Consider the following 9,304-nt stretch of genomic DNA (forward strand, 5'->3'; position numbering starts at 1 on the left):
ACCCACACATCGTGTCAGCAAGTCGGACAGCCCGCCTGCTTTCATACCTCTCACTGTATTTCCCACTTCTATACTTCCCTTCACCTATGCCTGTCCTTCCTCTTTACTTAATAAAAAAGGGGGATACCCACCCAACTAGGACTATTCCACCCCCCTCTCAACAACCCAAGATCACTGGAGGCTGCATTCCGAAACTAAGCCCAATCGCACCCATTTTACTTATCTCAGGAATTCCAGCTCTCCACTCCCTTCGCTTAATTACTGACAGCTCTTAACAGTCCATCAGTAAATAATGTTTCCATGATTCAGTGCTTATAGCTCTTGTGCAACTCGTAAAGTTATTGTTCAGTCAGAGTTGATTTTTTTTTTGTATTGAGGCAGGTATTTTCTTCCCTGATTCCATGTATGACTATCTTGTGAGATGGGAATATTCGATGAACTTATAGTTGGTTTTTGGTCTACACTGTATAATCTTTTATATAGAATAGGGTAGCAGCACATTTCTGTTAATTGAAAAATAGGAGTGAAACAACTTATGTTGGAATATTAATTTAATATATACATTTAAAATATAGCTACCATATATGTTTGCAATTGCATGAGTATATATTATTATTTTTTTGTTATCCCCAGTTTGTTAACTGTAGGTAGTAAATGTGTGTGTGATTGTAACCATTGAACCACTGACCACTGGTTGTGTGTGTGTGTGTGTGTGTGTGTGTGTGTGTGTGTGTGTGTGTGTGTGTGTGTGTGTGTGTGTGTGTGTGTGTGTGTGTGTGTGTGTGTGTGCAGCCTAAACATCAATTATGACACTACCTCTCCATATACGTAAGTTGCTTAATTTAAAGACTGTTCTTGTGGTCGGTCTCGCGCCCACTGTTGATGTAACAACATACTGTACTGTACTGTACATTAAATTCTGTGACTAGCTCATCAAAACTGCAACTTTCTTAGTTAAATGAACTTTAGGGTTCAGTCCCTGAGCCCATTATGTTCCTCTGTAACCCTTTCCACTACCGCCCACATGATGGGTATGGGGTGAACAATAAATAGGGTAAATTAACTATAATAATAATAATAATAATAATAATAATAATAATAATAATAATAATAATAATAATAATAATAATAATAATAATATATGCATATGTATGTGTTCATTCATCTGCCCGAAACGTTATGTGTGCTAGTGACTTTACAAGAATGTAAAAACCTCAATGTTATGTACTCTCGTAAACCCAATGTACCTTCTTGTATATAAATAAATAAATAAATGTAAAACAAATTAGGTTACAATATTATTATCTGCAGTAATCAAGAACGTCTGGCTAGTTGTGTTATGCTTATAAATCTGAGTAAATAATTAGTAGTAATTATTATTACCTTACACCAAAGTGTAAACTAACAATTATTACCTTACACCAAAGTGTAAACTAACAATTATCACCTTACACCAAAGTAAGGGAGAGAGAGAGAGAGAGAGAGAGAGAGAGAGAGAGAGAGAGAGAGAGAGAGAGAGAGAGAGAGAGAGAGAGAGAGAGAGAGAGAGAGAGACAGAGAGAGAGAGAGAGAGAGAGAGAGAGAGAGAGAGAGAGAGAGAGAGAGAGAGAGAGAGAGAGAGAGAGAGAGAGAGAGAGACAGAGAGAGAGAGAGAGAGAGAGAGAGAGAGAGAGAGAGAGAGAGAGAGAGAGAGAGAGAGAGAGAGAGAGAGAGAGAGAGAGAGAGAGAGGGGCCCCCAGATAAGAGCTGTGATAATGATCTTCAAGGTGAAAATAGCGCACACAGCCAAGAGGTGGGATGGGTATAGTGTGGGAGGACGGAGTCGTACGGGAGGCGACAAGGTCCACACCACATCTGACCTCCTACATGCTCCCGTTGTGTCATATTCAACTGTACAAGTCTCTATGGTGCGTCCCCACCTGGACCGCGGCGTCTAAGCATGGGGACCTCACCTTTAAAGGGGGCTACATCTGCTCTGAAGACAGTTCAACACCATTGATAAAAATGATCCCAGAACTAAGTCAACCCTCATACCAGGAAAGGTTGAAGAGCCACAGGATTAACATTGTAAACCAGACATGACTGGGCTGATATAGACATCTTTAAGATACTGAAGAGACTGTAATATATTAATCCAGACGACTTCTATTAAAGGCCAAATGTAACACAAACAAAAGACAGCAACTTCAAGCCCAACAAGCCACAATGCAGGACAGAAAACAGGAAATGCTTTTCACCCATTAGGTTATAAACCCACGGAACCGCTTACCCGCCAAAACCAGACATGCCAAAGCATTACTGCAATTTAAAGTTCAGTTGGATCAACTCCTCAGGAATAATGGGGGGGACCTTAGACAAGCCTCCGGCTTCCTGTCCCCGTCGAGGTCACTAGAAACGGTGGCCCTCAGGTAAATTTAGGGCAGCATATTGAATGACAGTTTTGTGTTCGAAGTGATTGATGAGTCAGACAAGTGTTAATGACCCGCAATGACCCGCCGAGACAGAGCCCACAATGACCCGCCGAGACAGAGCCCACAATGACCCGCCGAGACAGAGCCCACAACTCAACAAACAAAAGAGGAAAGGGCGCCAGCTGAAGCGAGAATCGTCCCCAACAACAATGCAGAAAATTTGGGCAAGTAAGCACTTCCACTTGCAACCGCGCCCAGCAAGGCGCCGACGCTGGTGTTATGCACCACAAGTCGACGACGACGACGACGTGTTTACATTCTGTTGACAATTATTTGGATTTCTTGTACGTGGGTGAAGCATTTATAGCGTTGTAGTTCGAACAGAATTCGTCAGTGAAACACTTGTTCCGGAACTGTTTGAACGTCAGCAGTTGTGAGTCGTGTGTAAACCGTTTTTCATTCGTAAACAGAGGGGGTTTGGCGGGTGCATGGAATCACTTTTGGGTCTTTGTTTGGAGGATTGGCTGGTTATGAATTCTGAGCAAGTGCAATGCTATGTGAAGCTGTATGGACTCTGAAACGTGGACCCCTGGAGTAGTGTAATCACCTAAGTGTAGTTACACGATGAGTAACTCGTGATGTCCCGTCTTCCTAGCACTCTTTGTCATACAACGCTTTGAAGTGTTTTATGTGTACCGTGTCAGTCCTGTGCTCACTACGCAGGATAACATTGTAAGTGCATTGTAGCGAGTAAATCTTATACTCGCTCCATTATCTCATTATCATAATAGCATAACTAATTAGTACTAATTACAGAAGCTACAATCCTTTCCCCAATTACAAGTAATACTCTTCTCATCATGTTGGAGGGAGCTGAGGTGTAATCACCATATAAGCAAGAGATATGAGCAATAGCGGCGCATGAGACATCTCCCGTCCACGAGGCTCACCATAGCCCGTGCTTCTTGCCCCGCTCCTGTGCCAGGTAAGTTACGGGCTCACCATAGCCCGTGCTTCTTGCCCCGCTCCTGTGCCAGGTAAGTTACGGGCTCACCATAGCCCGTGCTACTTGGAACTTGATCCGAGTAGCTTAATCTATAACAACAACAACAAGCAATAGCGGACAGTACAATTTCCAGTCAAGAATGTAGCACTCGGCGTAGGCAGTTCTAATGGTCTCCAAGGCGCTACAGCTTCGACACAGAACAGACAGCAGACACATCGAGCTACAACGCTCTCCCACATAGAGCTCCGCGACTCCGGCCTCACTCAGCTCTCTGCTCTGCTCCAAGCTCCGTCTCAACGTCTACGACACTGCTGTATCCCAGACTACTAAATAAATATGAAACTCACTAAAAACTGTGTATCTAATCTACCTGTGCGTCACAGCATAATAAAACTCAGTTGTACTGGGGTTGAGGCCTTGCCGAGCGTCATGGGCCCGGGTTCAATCCCAGGACGGGACGGAAACAGCTGGGGGCGTGTTTCCCTTCAACTGAGACTTCTGTTCACTTAGCAATAAAATAAGCACCCGGGAGTTAGACAACTGTTGTGGGTTGCATCCAGAGATCAGTAGCTGGTTTAGTGGTAGTGCTGGTGGAGGGGGGGGGGGAAAGGGGGAGGAAATTGGGTTCTATAATCTTCCTGTCAAACAACGGGAATTATTCTAGCAGACACCAGCGAGGTATAAGCGTTTAGAGCATAGTTCTAAATACCAAAGCTAATGAACGTTGATATTTTTACTTACGGTAGACGCATGCAACATCACTATAATTCTAAGTCATTATAAACAGTCAAATCTGTTTCTGAAGAGATAACGTACACGTTATCAGTTCATTGGTGGAGCAGCATTACAGATAAAGTAAGTCTAGGACAAGTCAACTGTTCTAAGTACTCGACGTACGGCGTAATACAGTATTGTAGTGTATACTAATACACCAGAAGACACAGTCTCACAAAAGTATACACATGAGGTCCTTACTCTGCCCCCTGTGAGGTTTGAACTCACGACCCCTGGTTTACGAGACCAGTGCTCTACCACTGAGCTAAGGAGGCGGACATGTGACTCCGCTCGTCTTATGCATTAAAATCAAGAAAACTCACTACACACGTATTGCAACTAAATTTTTTAATTCTATTTATATATATAAGAGCTTCTGACATTCTTGTACAGCCAGTAACACGCATAGCGTTTCGGGCAAGTTTTTAATCCTAATTTTCCCCGAAATGCGACCCGCCAAATTGTTAAACAACCAGGTACCCATTCACTGCTGGGTGAACAGGGGCTACAGTTATAAGGATTGGCGCCCAGTCAGTCCTCTCCGGCCAGGATACGCAGGAAGTCCGAGGCTTCTAGAATTTAACCTAATCAATGAGAGACTATGTCCTCGAAGTTATTAACCTAGTAACTTGCTTGTTTAACGCATGCAACTTACGCCTTAAACTTTCAACCACTGACCAACTAATATGTATACTTTAGTCTGGAACATAAGTCAGGACTAGAGCTAAATGTCATCTGTATCTATAAAATAGAATGTTTGTCTGTTAGTCTCTGGCCATAGTGGGAGGCCAGATGCTTGGGGCTAGTCTCACCCAACTTTCCAAGATGACACCTGTGAGTATCATAGGTCAGCCGGGGTTGGGCCCCAGTGCCACTTTTTAAGAAATATCGTCAGCTATAGCGATCCCCCTGTAATTTTAATGGACTCTGAAATTGGGGGTTTGTTTTCCATATAATTTTAGATGAATCTGATGCCAATTGCTTCGTAAAATAAAATTTTCTGAGATAAACATATGTTTTGTTACATTAAGTTGCACTTAACGTGTTCATGTATTTGATTATGTTATTACATAAAACATATAAAGTGGAATTATTCCTTTTCAGAATAACAGCAAAATTTTCTGTACGATCGGCGAAAAGTCAATCAACTTGAAAGTATACCTAAGAGTACCATAATTCAATGTAGTTTTCTGTAATGAAATTACAAATACGTTTTCTTTTAAATGTGCTATCGATTCATGGGAAGCTTCGTTCCTTGTATAATATTTTCCCTGAATTTACCTGAGAACCACTAACTCTAGTGGCCTCGACAAGGACAGGAAGCCGGCGACATGTCAAAGATTCCCCCCATTTACCCTGATGATCTTTTCCAGTTGTATTTTAAAACCCAACAGAGTTTTGGCGTAAGACTAACTTTGGAGTAAATACTTAAAAACAGGAGAATAATGGTTTGGAAACATAGCTTGACACATTAAATAAAACGTAATATAGAGGTTTTCCAGCTTAACTACTGTGTATCGTTCTCTGCCCTAATAATAATAATAATAATAACTCATTTATATAAAATATATTTTATATACTTTACTCTCTCTCTCTCTCTCATGCTTTGCATTCTTTTTTTTTTGAGATATATACAAGAGTTGTTACATTCTTGCACAGCCACTAGTACGCGTAGCGTTTCGGGCAAGTCCTTAATCCTATGGTCCCTGGAATACGATCCCCTGCCGCGAAGAATCGTTTTTTCATCCAAGTACACATTTTACTGTTGCGTTAAACAGAGGCTACAGTTAAGGAATTGCGCCCAGTAAATCCTCCCCGGCCAGGATACGAACCCATGACATAGCGCTCGCGGAACGCCAGGCGAGTGTCTTACCACTACACCACGGAGACTGTATAGACTTCGGAGACTTCTCCTCCACATGCAAGACGTATCCTGTCACCAGGTCCTGGGTACCCGAGTCCGCCGGCTGGTCTTGTGTAGCAGTAACTGTTGACATCAGTCCTGCTCTTACCGCCACCTGGCGGGGCCACATAACCCAGAAACCGTGTAATTAACAGCGCCTTTAAACGGGAGACAACGGCCGTAATCTCCTCCTTACAGTTATGGCCGCCGGGGGAGTGCCAGCAGCTGTGGTCACAGGACTTCCTTGGTGCATTCGGCGTGTTCTTTTTCTCACGGTGGCCTCTCCACCACTGAAGATCTTGACAACTTTCTTCTGGTGGAGTAACAGAGTCCGCAGCATCCTCATCTGCGCTTCGCCTTGACGGTGGCTGGTGCAGCGTCTCGCCTTGACGGTGGCTGGTGCAGCATCTCGCCTTGACGGTGGCTGGTGCAGCATCTCGCCTTGACGGTGGCTGGTGCAGCGTCCCGCTTTGACGGTGGCTGGTGCAGCGTCTCGCCTTGACGGTGGCTGGTGCAGCATCTCGCCTTGACGGTGGCTGGTGCAGCATCTGGTCTTGACGGTGGCTGGTGCAGCATCTCGCCTTGACGGTGGCTGGTGCAGCGTCCCGCTTTGACGGTGGCTGGTGCAGCGTCTCGCCTTGACGGTGACTGGTGCAGCATCTAGCCTTGACGGTGGCTGGTGCAGCGTCTCGCCTTGACGGTGACTGGTGCAGCATCTAGCCTTGACGGTGGCTGGTGCAGCATCTGGTCTTGACGGTGGCTGGTGCAGCATCTGGTCTTGACGGTGGCTGGTGCAGCATCTCGCCTTGACGGTGGCTGGTGCAGCATCTGGTCTTGACGGTGGCTGGTGCAGCATCTGGTCTTGACGGTGGCTGGTGCAGCATCTCGCCTTGACGGTGGCTGGTGCAGCATCTGGTCTTGACGGTGGCTGGTGCAGCATCTGGTCTTGACGGTGGCTGGTGCAGCGTCTCGCCTTGACGGTGACTGGTGCAGCATCTAGCCTTGACGGTGGCTGGTGCAGCATCTGGTCTTGACGGTGGCTGGTGCAGCATCTGGTCTTGACGGTGGCTGGTGCAGCATCTCGCCTTGACGGTGGCTGGTGCAGCATCTGGTCTTGACGGTGGCTGGTGCAGCATCTGGTCTTGACGGTGGCTGGTGCAGCATCTCGCCTTGACGGTGGCTGGTGCAGCATCTGGTCTTGACGGTGGCTGGTGCAGCATCTCGCCTTGACGGTGGCTGGTGCAGCATCTGGTCTTGACGGTGGCTGGTGCAGCATCTCGCCTTGACGGTGGCTGGTGCAGCATCTGGTCTTGACGGTGGCTGGTGCAGCATCTCGCCTTGACGGTGGCTGGTGCAGCGTCCCGCTTTGACGGTGGCTGGTGCAGCATCTGGTCTTGACGGTGGCTGGTGCAGCGTCCCGCTTTGACGGTGGCTGGTGCAGCATCTGGTCTTGACGGTGGCTGGTGCAGCGTCTGGTCTTGACGGTGGCTGGTGCAGCATCTGGTCTTGACGGTGGCTGGTGCAGCGTCTGGTCTTGACGGTGGCTGGTGCAGCATCTGGTCTTGACGGTGGCTGGTGCAGCATCTGGTTTTGACGGTGGCTGGTGCAGCATCTGGTCTTGACGGTGGCTGGTGCAGCATCTGATCTTGACGGTGGCTGGTGCAGCATCTGGTCTTGACGGTGGCTGGTGCAGCATCTGGTCTTGACGGTGGCTGGTGCAGCATCTCGCCTTGACGGTGGCTGGTGCAGCATCTGGTCTTGACGGTGGCTGGTGCAGCATCTGGTCTTGACGGTGGCTGGTGCAGCATCTGGTCTTGACGGTGGCTGGTGCAGCATCTGGTCTTGACGGTGGCTGGTGCAGCATCTGGTCTTGACGGTGGCTGGTGCAGCATCTCGCCTTGACGGTGGCTGGTGCAGCATCTGGTCTTGACGGTGGCTGGTGCAGCATCTCACCTTGACGGTGGCTGGTGCAGCATCTGGTCTTGACGGTGGCTGGTGCAGCATCTCGCCTTGACGGTGGCTGGTGCAGCATCTGGTCTTGACGGTGGCTGGTGCAGCATCTGGTCTTGACGGTGGCTGGTGCAGCATCTGGTCTTGACGGTGGCTGGTGCAGCATCTGGTCTTGACGGTGGCTGGTGCAGCATCTGGTCTTGACGGTGGCTGGTGCAGCATCTCGCCTTGACGGTGGCTGGTGCAGCATCTGGTCTTGACGGTGGCTGGTGCAGCATCTCGCCTTGACGGTGGCTGGTGCAGCATCTGGTCTTGACGGTGGCTGGTGCAGCATCTCGCCTTGACGGTGGCTGGTGCAGCATCTGGTCTTGACGGTGGCTGGTGCAGCATCTCGCCTTGACGGTGGCTGGTGCAGCGTCCCGCTTTGACGGTGGCTGGTGCAGCATCTGGTCTTGACGGTGGCTGGTGCAGCGTCCCGCTTTGACGGTGGCTGGTGCAGCATCTGGTCTTGACGGTGGCTGGTGCAGCGTCTGGTCTTGACGGTGGCTGGTGCAGCATCTGGTCTTGACGGTGGCTGGTGCAGCGTCTGGTCTTGACGGTGGCTGGTGCAGCATCTGGTCTTGACGGTGGCTGGTGCAGCATCTGGTCTTGACGGTGGCTGGTGCAGCGTCTGGTCTTGACGGTGGCTGGTGCAGCATCTGGTCTTGACGGTGGCTGGTGCAGCATCTGGTCTTGACGGTGGCTGGTGCAGCATCTGGTCTTGACGGTGGCTGGTGCAGCATCTGGTCTTGACGGTGGCTGGTGCAGCATCTGGTCTTGACGGTGGCTGGTGCAGCATCTGGTCTTGACGGTGGCTGGTGCAGCATCTGGTCTTGACGGTGGCTGGTGCAGCATCTGGTCTTGACGGTGGCTGGTGCAGCATCTGGTCTTGACGGTGGCTGGTGCAGCATCTGGTCTTGACGGTGGCTGGTGCAGCATCTGGTCTTGACGGTGGCTGGTGCAGCATCTGGTCTTGACGGTGGCTGGTGCAGCATCTGGTCTTGACGGTGGCTGGTGCAGCATCTGGTCTTGACGGTGGCTGGTGCAGCATCTGGTCTTGACGGTGGCTGGTGCAGCATCTGGTCTTGACGGTGGCTGGTGCAGCATCTGGTCTTGACGGTGGCTGGTGCAGCGTCTGGTCTTGACGGTGGCTGGTGCAGCATCTGGTCTTGACGGTGGCTGGTGCAGCATCTGGTCTTGACGGTGGCTGGTGCAGCATCT

At 48.8% G+C, this 9,304-nt stretch overlaps 1 non-coding gene across 1 annotated transcript; it reads right to left on the reverse strand.

The window, feature by feature from the left end:
- Nucleotides 1-4,394: 4,394 nt before the first annotated feature.
- On the reverse strand, nucleotides 4,395-4,466 carry TRNAT-CGU (transfer RNA threonine (anticodon CGU)). Its single transcript has one exon. It is a non-coding gene; the product is annotated as a tRNA-Thr (tRNA).
- Nucleotides 4,467-9,304: the final 4,838 nt, after the last annotated feature.

This window comes from Procambarus clarkii, chromosome 47 (assembly GCF_040958095.1).
Source record: "Procambarus clarkii isolate CNS0578487 chromosome 47, FALCON_Pclarkii_2.0, whole genome shotgun sequence".
Lineage (NCBI taxonomy): Eukaryota > Metazoa > Arthropoda > Malacostraca > Decapoda > Cambaridae > Procambarus > Procambarus clarkii.